The 12682-nt window shown below is 43.2% G+C and overlaps 1 protein-coding gene across 24 annotated transcripts in view; it reads left to right on the top strand.

Annotated features, from left to right (window-relative positions):
• ATXN1 (ataxin 1) overlaps positions 1–12682 on the top strand; it is a 419791-nt gene that overhangs the window by 272535 nt on the left and 134574 nt on the right. For 20 of the 24 annotated variants that reach the window (XM_059880662.1, XM_059880654.1, XM_059880664.1 and 17 more), the window contains one exon: positions 82–210. The exons of 3 other annotated variants lie outside the window; for them this stretch is intronic. The gene's annotated coding sequence lies outside the window, so the exon portion shown is untranslated. Of the gene's footprint in view, positions 1–81; positions 315–12682 lie in introns of all 24 variants that reach the window. One more of the 24 variants, XM_059880657.1, reaches the window with a different exon arrangement.

Below are 12682 nucleotides of genomic sequence, written 5' to 3' on the forward strand. Positions count from 1 at the left end.
TAATTGATCTTCGTTTGTTGTGATAACAAGGGATTTGACGGAGTGTTCAGCTTTTTATTTTCTCTTCTGTTCCCACGCTAGGTACTTCTCCCTTCTCTGTGAAAGGAAGAAAGAACACACCTAGGCCCAGGAGCACTCCAGCTTCTTGTGGGAAGTCTCCATGGTGACGTACAAGCTGGGGCTACCTGTGAACCGCGCATAGTGAATGTTGTAAGTTAACAAGAGTCGAATCTGCACTGGCTTGCCTTGCAACGGTTTGTGAATCACTGGATGCTCGAGCCAGGGTGCTGAAGACGTGTTAGCATTAGCTCTAGGTGATCCTCCAATTAATTTCTTCTTCTTCTTCTTTTTTTTTAAAGGGGAGAGGTTCTGTTGTTATTTGCTGTGAAGTTGACTTTCTCAGCTTCTGTTGGGAACTGCTCATTCTCTCCTTCTGGAATAAAAGGGTGGAAGACAGTGATTATTTCAGCCTAGAGCCAAGTTTATAGCAGCCTCTTTAAACCCTGCTCTGCAGTTCTTTTAGGTTAGTGGGTATGGGGTAAAACCTTTCAGGCTAATGATTCCCAATCAGGGAATCACACTCTGTCATTATTTTCTTTACATGGGGTTTTTGATTGGAAGGAAATGTTTCTGGCGTTGAAAAATCTGAGGTATGCAAGCTAGTACGGTCAGCTCTTCAGGGTGCTTTTCTTGCTTAAAATTGGCTGATTTATTGGTTTTTGTCAGGCTGCTGGGTTGGGATTTTGAGATGAGTGGTTTCTGCATTCAGCTGCTGGTCGCCTTTCATGAGGAGGTATAGGATCCAGTAATTGAAGAGAAAGCACACTGTGGGCTTCCAGAAGCTTTAGTTTACCACAGAACTTAAGGGTTCACTCAGCTCTGCTGCTTTCTGGAGATTTTACCTCATTGCTAGACTGTGTCATAAGAAAAAAATGCTTAGAGCTTTGTCCAGGAAAGAATAAAACTACAGGAAATCCAGGCTAGCCTATGAACATATTACCTTCAAATTTTAGAACATGAAGCGCCATCTTTGACTAGGTTTTTTTGTGTGTGTGGAAATATCTATCATATATATTTGTGCACACACATCTTTACATATTTGTGTGTATGTGTATTAAATATAAATATGTATATACACATATGTGTGTGTGTGTATATATATATAACTGTGCATTAAGTTTTCAGTTTCTTAATAATTTGGTCAGGAAAGTTTTCCAGGCATTTATTACCTTTTTTTTTTTTCAGTTGCATAAACAATTTTGAGAGAGCAAGGAGCAGTGATATGAGGGCATGTGTCTAGGAGAAAAAGCATTTACCGTTGAAAAGATAAATTTCCACTGAAATTTTATTTCTTGGTTTTCTAAAAATTTGTATTAAATATGCATGTTTATCCATATTTCCCGAGGGTTAAATAGCCATATTAAAATAAGCTTATTGAACTCAAGCGCTCCCAGTGCCTCAGGGTAAGTGGGTGATGGGGGGTGCTGGTGTTTTCATGGATTCTCATTTTGTACGAATGATCACATTGGTTCTGGTGGAAAGTACAGGGCTCCTAGAATTATTGACCTCAATTCTATTTCTGGTCCTAAGGTCAAGGTCAAGGTCAAAGTTTGCAACCTTGGGCAAGTCACCGACTCCTGCAAAGTGTTGGTTTATAATCTGTGTTGCTCTATGCTGCTTGTTTATTGATGAGTCTCCATCTTAGTTTGGGGTTCCCACAAGCAGCAGAATCTTATTTAAAAAAACTCTTATTCTAAAAGCTTCTATCACTATTAAGGAATACTTTGGGGGCCCTGTTAGATCTGGGTGCTACTATAGCTGTATGTTTTTCTAGAAAGTATTTCCCAATCAGGTAGCCAACAGAATGCACGTCTGATGATGTTTTTTTAAGCATCTTTTAACCTAGGAAACAAGTATCTTATGGAAAAGTGCTGTAGATTTCAGGCTACATTTAAAAAGAACAGTGCAGGAACTATAATCGATATAGCTTTTGTTTCGAATCTGGTGGTGTGTGTTTTTGTTTTAAACCATTGCTTTGAACTGCTCATGTGATACCCTGTCAGACCTCAAACATTAAGTGAGGTTTTCAAAGACATTCTAGAGTGTAAACCTTAAGATGCCACAACTTAAAGTCATTTAAAAATCCTTCTGTAAATGGAATGGGTTGAGCAAGAGGAAGAAAATGCTAAATTCTTTTGAACTCCAAAGGACTTTTTCTTCCAAATTACATTCGCTTGGGGAGGCGGGGGAAGTCCCAGTTTTCTTAGTAAATTTGGAAGTTAGTAACCTTTTGCAGTCTTGCTATATTTTTACAGCACTGAGTTAGTTCAGTTCAGTTCAGTTCAGTCACTCAGTCATGTCCGACTCTTTGCGACCCCATGAATCACAGCACGCCAGGCCTCCCTGTCCATCACCAAATCCCGGAGTTCACTCAGACTCACGTCCATCAAGTCAGTGATGCCATCCAGCCATCTCATCCTCTGTCGTCCCCTTCTCCTCCTGCCCCCAATCCCTCCCAGCATCAGAGTCTTTTCCAATGAGTCAACTCTTCGCATGAGGTGGCCAAAGTACTGGAGTTTCAGCTTCAGCATCATTCCTTCCAAAGAAATCCCAGGGCCGATCTCCTTCAGAATGGACTGGTTGGATCTCCTTGCAGTCCAAGGGACTCTCAAGAGTCTTCTCCAACACCAGAGTTCAAAAGCATCAATTCCTTGGCACTCAGCTTTCTTCGAAGTCCAACTCTCACATCCATACATGACCACAGGAAAAACCATAGCCTTGACTAGATGGACCTTTGTTGGCAAAGTAATGTCTCTGCTTTTGAATATGCTATCTAGGTTGGTCATAACTTTCCTTCCAAGGAGTAAGCGTCTTTTAATTTGATGGCTGCAGTCACCATCTGCAGTGATATTTTCTCCTTATTTTGGTATCCTGGTGTCCCAAAGCCATGCCATTATAATAGAGGAGGCAGGAGATTTTTCGAAGGACTTGAGCTTGCATGTAGATGGGGTATGGTGGAGGGTAGATGAACGTGTTAGTAATAATCATGGCAGCTGCTGGAATTAGTGGTGTCCATCTTCGGCAGCTTGTTGCCCCAGACTCACTACCTTTGTTGTTCTCTGTTTGTCCCCATCATCCACCTGTCAAATGCCACTGTGGCTCTTGCAGATGGACTTTGCTCCTCAAAGTGTCTCAAACTGGCTCTAAGGTGTGGTATCTTGTACAGAGAGAAGAGGCAAGAAAACTGACCTAGGAGTTGGAAGACCTGGATTTTACCCATGGTGCTGCAATTAACCCTACAGCCTTGAGGACCCGTTTTATCTTGAGTAATATGAGAAAGTTGAGTGTAGAGAGCTCTGATGATTCTTCTAAAGACTCTAACATTGCTTCGAATATCAACTTTGGATGAGGCTGGCTGGATGGTCACTTTCCCCTGTTTGGCGTCTTAGAGTCAGTGATCTGGCACAACTTCAGTTTATTGATACAAGAGCATTTAAAACATTGAGCACAGTCTTGTGGTTAAAAAACCAAAAAAAAAGAATTATTGTGTGTGTCACAACAACACTACCCTTTGCAGAGGACCTTCCCAGGGAACATGTGACAGTAGAAAGGTGTTCACTTGAGCACTTTTTCTAAGAATGCAGTTTTAGTCATTTAAATTTAGGATCCATACTCATTGGTCTTTTTGAAAATTAAATATGAGCCACTTTTGAAATTTAACTTTTGAAAAATAATCCACCTCTGTTCTCAAATATTACTTAGTATATAAACCAGGAGGCCGTGATCTGTAATTCTCTTCTGAGCTGCTCTGCTTTCTTGAGTAGCTCTTCTCCAGCTGCCTCTTTTAAGCAGCCTTCCCCGACCTATATAAAGCAGCACCTTGTCCCTGTATCCTCTAGCCCAGGGGTCCCCAAACTCCAGGATCTAATGCCTGATGATCTCAGGTGGAACTGAGGTAATAATAATATGAATAAAGTGCACAGTAAATATTGGAGAAGGAAATGGCAACCCACTCCAGTGTTCTTGCCTGGAGAATCCTAGGGACAGGGGAGCCTGGTGGGCTGCCGTGTATGGGGTCGCACAGAGTCGGACACAGCTGAAGCGACTTAGCAGCAGCAGCAGTAAGTGCAATGTGCTTGAATCATCCCCAAACCATCTCCTATCCCCTCCCCGGTCTGTGGAAAAATTTTTTTCCCACAAACTGGTCCCTGATGCCACCAAGGTTGGGGACCGCTTCTCTAGCCTACTTTTTTTTTCTTTTAAGCACCGTACATTTTATACATGCATTTATTAATTGCCCTATCTCCTCAACTAGACTGTAGGATCCACAAAAACAGGGATGTTGTTCTTATTATTTTCCTGGTGAATCTATAAGGCCTAAAATGCGGCTTGTCCTAAAGTGGGCACTCAGTAAATATTTGTCAAGCAACTAAGGACAGAGTGAGCCTGTGCCTGGGTTTCTCCTGTGGGAGCCTAAGCCATTCAGAAAAGAACCCAAAACATGGTTCTTATGCAAACGGCTTCAATCTGATAGTAGTTTGGTCAGGTAGAGGGTGACATGCAAAGACTAGTTCACTGTCTTTTCCTTAGAAGTAGACGTCAAATGTTGACAATGTATATAAGTCAATGTGGGAAAGGAAGCTGTTTGTTTAAAAAAAAAAAAGGCTTCATGGAACTATCAATAGTGTTTGAGGATTTTCTGATACTTAAATTCTGCCTGATGTGTGTTTCCTCTCCTCTTCCATTTGAGTGGTTTGCTTTATGGGTTGTTTGTGAGCAGCCTGCCCTAGCATTCTGTGAAAGGCAGGGTGTTGTGTTTTATAATCCCATTATTTTATCATCTTTCATGTTTTCCATTTCCAAAGTGAGAGAGAGACTTGGCGTGGTCGGTTTACCCAGAAATTCACCATTTACTGAATAGCCTCATTTTCATTTTCTTTCCTTTTGAGAGATGTGTACTTTGGAATGAAGGAATAGTGAACTGATACAAATTGGGTCCATCGAATGTCTCTCTGGTGGGAAGGGAGAAACCAACAATCACTTTCTTAGGGAGGCATCGTCTTCTGTGGCTTTTGAGGATAGCAGGTATCAAGGTTTCTTGAAGTTTTTGTTTATCAACCCCCTTTTCAGAGTGCAGGAGTTACATTATTCCTGGGAAGAAATGGAAAGACTGAAATAAACACCTTTGTGCCTATTTAGACAGCATTATGCTGTCTTTATAAGCTTTGAAAAATGGGAACTGAATTTCCAGTCTCCAGAGTGAGAGAATTACATATACACACTCTAATCAGAGTGATTTGGGAATTTCCCTATGTGTCTGTCAATTTGTACCTTTTAGATTTGCCATCTGTGATACCAATTTTTTTTATGATCTCTAGTGCTATCATAGAAAAAAAAAAAACTGAAGTCGATAAAAGGGATCACAAGGGAAGAGATTTTACTATTAGATAAATGAGGGGAAAGTCTCTTTTTAAAAAATTCTTTGCTTATAATGACCCTACCAGTTGGTCTGCATGTTATAAAGGCAAAGAGGCTCTCATATTTCATGCAAGCACTCTGGGTGTTCTTTATGTAGCCTCAAGTCTTCTGGAGTTTTCTCTTTCACCCATTTCTTTCTCTTTCCCAAACTTCCTCCAGTTGCTTCTTCTAGATGGCCTCACTCATTCCTGGCCATTGCTGCCTTGCGGCTGGTGGTGGTGTTGGGGGCTCTGCATGAGCTGCTGAGAACTGAGAATTGATGTCAGCCCTACTTCTGAGTTGCTTGGCCGAGGGCAGCCCATCCCAGGCACACCTGTTTTCCTCGACATCGTCTTCCCCACCTGCTCAGCCCACTTGCCTTAGCATCTCAGAGAGGAAGAGAGAAATACCCAGAGTGCTGAGCAGTTGTGGCAGGAAAAACATTCGTGTATCTTCTGCAGTGTTTTGTCCTGTAAAGGAACGTGTCCACAGCCTGGTCAGACTGCTTTCTAACAGAGTAGTGCTGAAGTAAAAAGGTTTTATGTTCTGTTTACTGTTTTGAATTCACTGACTGGATCCTGTTTATGAAAAGACTGGTGTGCTCAGGTCTGTGAGGGAGGCAGGGGTGAGTCATCTGTATTCACTGCCCTCTGGGATTTTCCCTCCACTGTGCTGGTCAGTACTGGCCAGCACAGAGTCAGTGTTCTGAAGCGGGTGTGAGTAAGATTCCTGAGACTTGGGTTTTCAGAGAAGGAAGGATTCACAGACAACTGAGCATCTGAATTCGGCCTTGAAACAGGGGTTGGATTTCCACCCCATATATGTGTGTGTTTTGAGAAGGCGGCAGAGCGAGAGAAGATAACTCAAGTCTTTTTGTTTAACTGCTTCTTGCCTGGGCAGGTGAGACCTCAGAATCTGTGAGGACTGAGGTGCCATGACCACTGATCCAGACGTGGAGTGGGGGCTTGGGCACGTGGGACCCATTCCTCTTCGGAGTCATTTTATGTGTTTATGAGCAATAGCTAAAGCAAGAATTTGGGTCACTTAGAGAAGCGGCATCTCCCCAACCTGTGTAAAATGTAGTGTTTTCAACTGAACCTCAGGCTGAAACCACACCCAGGACTAAAAATGTGTTTCTCAAGTGGAGTGCCTTTGACACGCTCGCTGTGGGAGAATCTGTGTACACCGAAGGCAGGGCGAGGATGCCTGGATGGGGGTGATGCCCAGGACGGGGAGTCTTAAGCCACTGCAAATTCTTCCAGACAAAGATCAATCTTTTTCCTACTCGGTAACTTGGAGACTGATCAGCTCTACCACCTTTGTTATAAATATGTATGAATATGATGGTCATGTATAAATATGAGTGATGTATGTCTTTCTTTCCAAGTATATCATCATAGTAGTATTTTCATTCTTCATCTAAAAGACTGTTGTTTCTCTTTTGTTTTCTTAGAGGAAAGAGTGAGACACAGATAGGGACTAAATGACATCGTTTTGTCATAAAGCCAAAACAAAACCTGATGGTTCTTACCAGCAAACGTATCAATTTTGGGGACAGATGTATAAAGACAAATGAATAATTTCACTCTTTTAATTTCCCACATTTTTTAACTTTTGTAAAACAGTCATTTTTTTTTTTTTAAGAAAATCATTCATCCCTCCCTCCCTCAACATTTCATACTAAATTTCCAGTGCTAGCTATGTCATAAATGATGGTAGGTGGACTTGCAGAGTGAAAGAATGGATCCATCTTCTCTGTGTCCTGAGGATTTTGTTAACCTTTTGCAGACCCCTGAATAAGAATGTTATATAATTCAAAAAAAAAAAAAAAAACTCTTTTGCAACAAGTATAAGCTGCTTTTAAGGTGAGATAGTAAAATTAGCTGTTTGACATCTGTGTTGGAGGATGTTAGTGTCTCGGTGTCAGCTCCTCTACTTTTTAAGGTGTTTATTTGGCTTTGCTGGGTCTTAGTTGCATCCAGCGTGATCTTTAGTTGCAACGTGTGGGATCTAGTTCCCTGACCAGGGCTTGAACCTGAGCCCCCTGCACTGGGAGCGCAGTCTTAGCCAACGGACCACCAGGGAAGTCCCCAGTTCTCTGTTTGTGCTTCTGTCCTGAAACTACTTCCTTAAGTAGACTCCCCCAAAGTAGAAACCTTAATGGGATGCAAATGGCAACGTCCTTCAGAATCTTTTTATTTCCAAAATTCAATTAAGTTCTCGTCATGCTCTTTGGACTCCTCAGCATCTTATTCCACCTCTAACTCGCACATCTTTCTCAATACCTTTATCACGCATGTCTTATGACCTTCTGGCCACAAGTGTCCAGCATTAGGACTTGTCCACAGCGCCAACAGAATTCACTGCTTGAGACCCCTGCACAGGTAGGCGCTGGACTGTGCTACATCTTTCATTCTGGACATAAGCCATCCTCACATCGGGACGTCGATGTTTTGCATATTTGGAAATGAAAATGCTCTTGCTAAAATTATTTTCTAAAAATTTTGTATTAGGTGGCTCTTCACTTCATTTTTCTTTCTTTCCCCTGCAGCCTTTGCAGCTCGCATACAACTGAAAAATTGTCATTTCTCCAGGGCTAACATCCAAGACTTTGATAGGCAGTCTCAATGCCTGGGGCTCCTATGAGTTGCTGCCCATTCTAAGCATCGTAAGACTTACCTTGCAGAACAAAGAGAACTGGACCCAAAGATCGTCCCCTTCTTCTGACCTGGCAAGCTCTTCTTTCCCAGTGTCCTTTGTCTTTCTCTCTTTGTTCTCCAAGAAAAGGGGGGGGATGAGATTAGGATGCTATTGTTCAGAACGGGGACAGCTATTGCCTGTGCAAACAGAGTTTTCCTTTCCCTTTCTTTGGCAGCTTCAGTTGTTCTACCTGTTTCTGGCTCTCCTCCTTTCTGTCCCGCCCCACTTTCAGGAGACTAATAAATTAAAGATACAAGTGCCAGTTGGCTCCTGTGAATCTACCAGCTCACATAATTCCGAACGTCATCCAGCCTCTATCTTTAGTGAGGTTTTAGCCCTTTCTGTGTCACCACCGCATCAAGCTCATGTGTACATTAAGGGTAGTACGTCAAGGTGAGAGCTCTCTGCTGGGTTATGTTAGGCCATCACTCCTTTAGTGGCGCAGACAAGCTGCCAATTGGTATCTTGTTGCTGTCATTGGAGTTTGCAGTCCAGGTCCCCAGCTCTGCTGGCGATCTATTTCTGAGTCCCAGCGATGACGCCAGTTGTCCTGGCAACCTGCTGGCTGGCGCATCCATAAAGGCCAGCAGAGGGATGGCAGTGGACGAGGGTGGCCTCCAGAGGGTTGGAAGGGAGTTGGCAGTCACCTTGCTCAAAGAGGATTTTCCATTTCCTGCATCTGGGCTGGCCTCCAGGAAGAAGATGTCCATATCATGGGAGTGCCGCTTGGGACTGTGAACCACATGGTCTTTCTCGTCCAGATAGCATCCCGTGGAGAATAACACACTGATTAGTGGCTGATCCAGGCAGAGTGTGGGGACTGCCAGACCAGGGTGCTGGCTGATCTCAGGACGTTAGATGGTATCAGCTTTTCTTGTGAATCGGGTTAACGTTCCTGTTGTTCATCAGCACTGGTGTTTGGAGTTGGGGACATGGGGTAGATGTTTGGGAAGAGTCAGAGATCGAGAGAGGAGGGTAGAAGGGAAACACCACAGTGGATCTTGACTCCTTGTCCTGTTGACAGGTCTGGCCTAAAAGCAGTTGAGTGTAACTAGAGCTCTCTGACTGGGCTCCAGTAATTATCTGTGTTCGCAGCATTGCACAGGAGCACCCCTTGTCCTCTTCTCTTTAATTCCTCTCCTCCTCCCTTGATGTCAAGTTGAATTGGCACTAAATGACTTGCCCCTCCCTCCTGATTTGGATCCAAAAGAACACAGAAGCTTTCTATCTTAAAGTCCCTCACTTAGTTGGCCTTGCCTTGATTGAGCCTAAAACTGGGCAGTCAGTTGGCAGTGAATGTCTTAGGGATTGCATGCTATAACCATTTCATCAGAGAAGCCCCTGGCCAGTGCCTGTGGCTGACATTTTTTCCTCGGGAATGCATCTGTTTCTGTTGGCATGGAGATGTCAGGATATGTTTCTCACACACACACACAAAGCAAAGGTGGGTCTACCAGCAAAATTTGGGTGCTGGGGAGCAAGGGAATCTGGTGAAAAAGATATCCCCAAAACAGTTGAAACCCACAAATGACATAAAATATTATTAGTACCTTTCATTACTTAAAGAATCTTTTTGTATTCACAGAGACCTTTTAGTATTTGCTGAGATAATAGCACGTACCTGTGTCTTCAGGATGAGGAAGCCAGTTAGGGTGTAACCAGGTATTTCTAGCACATTTTATTGTTTGCTGTTTGCATGCTTAGTTTCATCCAGCTCTTTGCAACCCCATGGGGTATAGCCCTCCAGGCTCCTCTGTCCATGGGATTTTCCAGGCAAGAAGACTTGTGTGGGTTGCCATTTCCTTCTCCAAGGAATCTTCCTGGCCCAGGGATCGAACCTGGGTCTGCTGCATTGGCAGGCAGATTCTTTACCACTGAGCCACCTGGGAAGCCAAGCACATTTATACTCAACATATATAAATGCCTCCTTTCATAGCTAGAATAAGGATAAATGTTGAAGATCTGGAATTGAAATTAACAGAAATACTATTTGGAGGAAAAAAGAAACTCCACGGGAGTTGATTGTACTTTCAGAGTATCCTATGTTTCCAAGATGTTTCTTGAATAAATCAGTTTTGTTTAACAAGCATGTGGTATGCTCAACCAGGTCATTATTTTAAGTTGTTGAAAGGGTTTAAATTCTCGAAGACATTGTGTGTTTCTCAAACAATAAATACCTCTTAAGTGCATTTTGATACAGTGGAGAAACAAGGTTGATTTTTTTTTTTTAAGGATCATTTTGTAACTCTTAATTCAGTATCTGATGCTAAATAGTCATCATTCTTCATGGTACACAGGCAATGAAATCAGCTCTCTCATATTGATATGAATAATAGATACAGACTGTGAATCACATTAAAGTTGGAAGATTAAAATCCTTCTCTAGGTTGGTTGCTTTTTTAAAAGAAATCTGGAGAAGCAGATGAGAGCCCAATTAGGACTCATGAGCTTCATGCTCCTTTTTCTTTTTCACAACCTCTCTAGATATACAGTAATTGGAAGCATACCTAGTACAGAAAGACCGGGGTCTCCCTCCCTCTTGAATCTGAGTCACAGAGGTAGGTGTGAATCTAAATATTCATAACGCAAGGAGAAGATGGGGATGCCCGGGGCTTGGTGCAGAAGCATCAGACTAAGGATGGACCCCTGGGTCTTTCCCCTCCACCCCTGTGAGACCCAGGGCAAGCCACCTTCTTTCTCTCTGCGCCTATTCCCATGTCTTCCAAAGGAAGGTAGTTCTTTATTCCATTGGACAGCATCAGTCAGATTTAAAGGTGTTCATCCAACTAAGGACTTTTGGACTCATAGGTATAGTGTTAGTCACTCAGTTCTGTCTTACTCTTTGTGATCCCATGGACTGTACCCTGCCAGGCTCCTCTGTCCATGGAGTTCTCCAGGCTTGAATACTGAAGTGGGTTGCCATTCCCTTCTCCAGGGGATCCTCCTGACCCATAGATCGAACCCAGGTCTCCTGCATTGCAGGCGGATTCATTGCCATCTGAGCTACAGGGACTCATACCTGGATTCAAATCCTAGATCTCCTGCTCAGTAGCTGTGTGTGTCCCTGAGGAAACTGCCCAACTTCTCTGAGTCTTACTTACCTCATCTGTAAAATAGGGATGGTCATACCTATGCTGCAGAATCGTTGAGAGAACTGAATGAGATAATGTGTGCTAAATATTAGCCCAGAGATTGCTCCCTAGTAACCATGGCAGCTATAATGCTGTTATGATAATAAATTGCACAAAACAAAGTTTATCGTGATGTGTTGCTGAAACAAACAGGTGAACAGAACAGGTGAACAGTTGAAACGTGCTAGTCTCTTTGTTGTGGAGATGTCTCCTCTGTAATGGGAATTGTCATTAACTGTCAGTGTCTTTGCGTTGCCAGTGAAGTCGGTTATGTCTTGTCAAAGTCTTCTGCTGCTTTGACATGTGTAGTAGAGTCATTATGACGGTGAAGGTGGCATCGTTTGTCAGAATTATCCATGTGCATAGTCTAAGGGACCTTGGTATTTTAGGTAAATTTTTTAGCATTAGTCAAACTGAAAGGCACAGCGAGTTTGGAAGAGACACTAGTCTTGTCTCAAAAAGAGTAGGGAGATTCCCAAAACCTACTGATATGAGTGGGACTCTGAGAAAGAAAAACGACAGTATTTTGATGTAGTCACCATGTCTAGGTGGAGATAGGTGAAAATTACCTGGGCTAATTCTTTGACATTAAAGACAGAATAAGTCAGAAGATGGAGGTATACATTCCTGTATCTTCTTCCAGCAAATATGTACCTGGTGTGTGCGCTAAGGAAAGCTTCCATAACAGCTAAAAAAGCTTCCAGTCACTGGAAAGAGAGGTGAGAAGATAGGCAATTCCTGTCTTTTAGTGGTACCCAGAGGATGCTATGGATGCAGACCAATGTGGCATCTTCTGGGCTCAGAGAAGCCTTCACCCCTAGACCTGACGAACTGACAGGTGTTAACTCGGAAACGAAGTGGGTGTACCATTTGGCATACATATGTAACAAGCCACCCCAACGTTTAATGACTTGAGACACCAAACATGTATTGTGAGCCAGAGCTATTCCAGGCTGGGTAGCTTGACTAGGACTGGTTGGTCCATGATGACCTCACTCTTATGTCCAACTGTTGTAAGCCTGGTTTGGGGGCAGGACCATCCACTGGGACAGCTGGTCCCTGCTTCACATGGTCACTCATCCTCCAGGCGGCTCGTCTGAGCTTTCTTATTGTGGTCTCAGGGAGCAGCAAGAGAGGACAAAGTCCAGCACGCAAGTGCTTTTAAACCTCTCCTTGGAAAATCTTTGCTAATCTCCCTGTGGCTAAAGCAAGTCATCTAATAAGTTCAGATTCAAGGGATGGGGGAAGCATGGGCATTAACTTTGGTTGATTGCCTGAGGGATGCTGTGTGCCAAGCTCAGAGATGAGAGAGAATGTGCCATCTTGGAAAAGTGTACAGAGTCCAGAGTGTCTAGAGCAAAGCAGGGGAGAAGTGGCAAGGCCAGATCACCAAG

Source organism: Bos taurus, chromosome 23, assembly GCF_002263795.3.
Source record: "Bos taurus isolate L1 Dominette 01449 registration number 42190680 breed Hereford chromosome 23, ARS-UCD2.0, whole genome shotgun sequence".
Taxonomy (NCBI): domain Eukaryota; kingdom Metazoa; phylum Chordata; class Mammalia; order Artiodactyla; family Bovidae; genus Bos; species Bos taurus.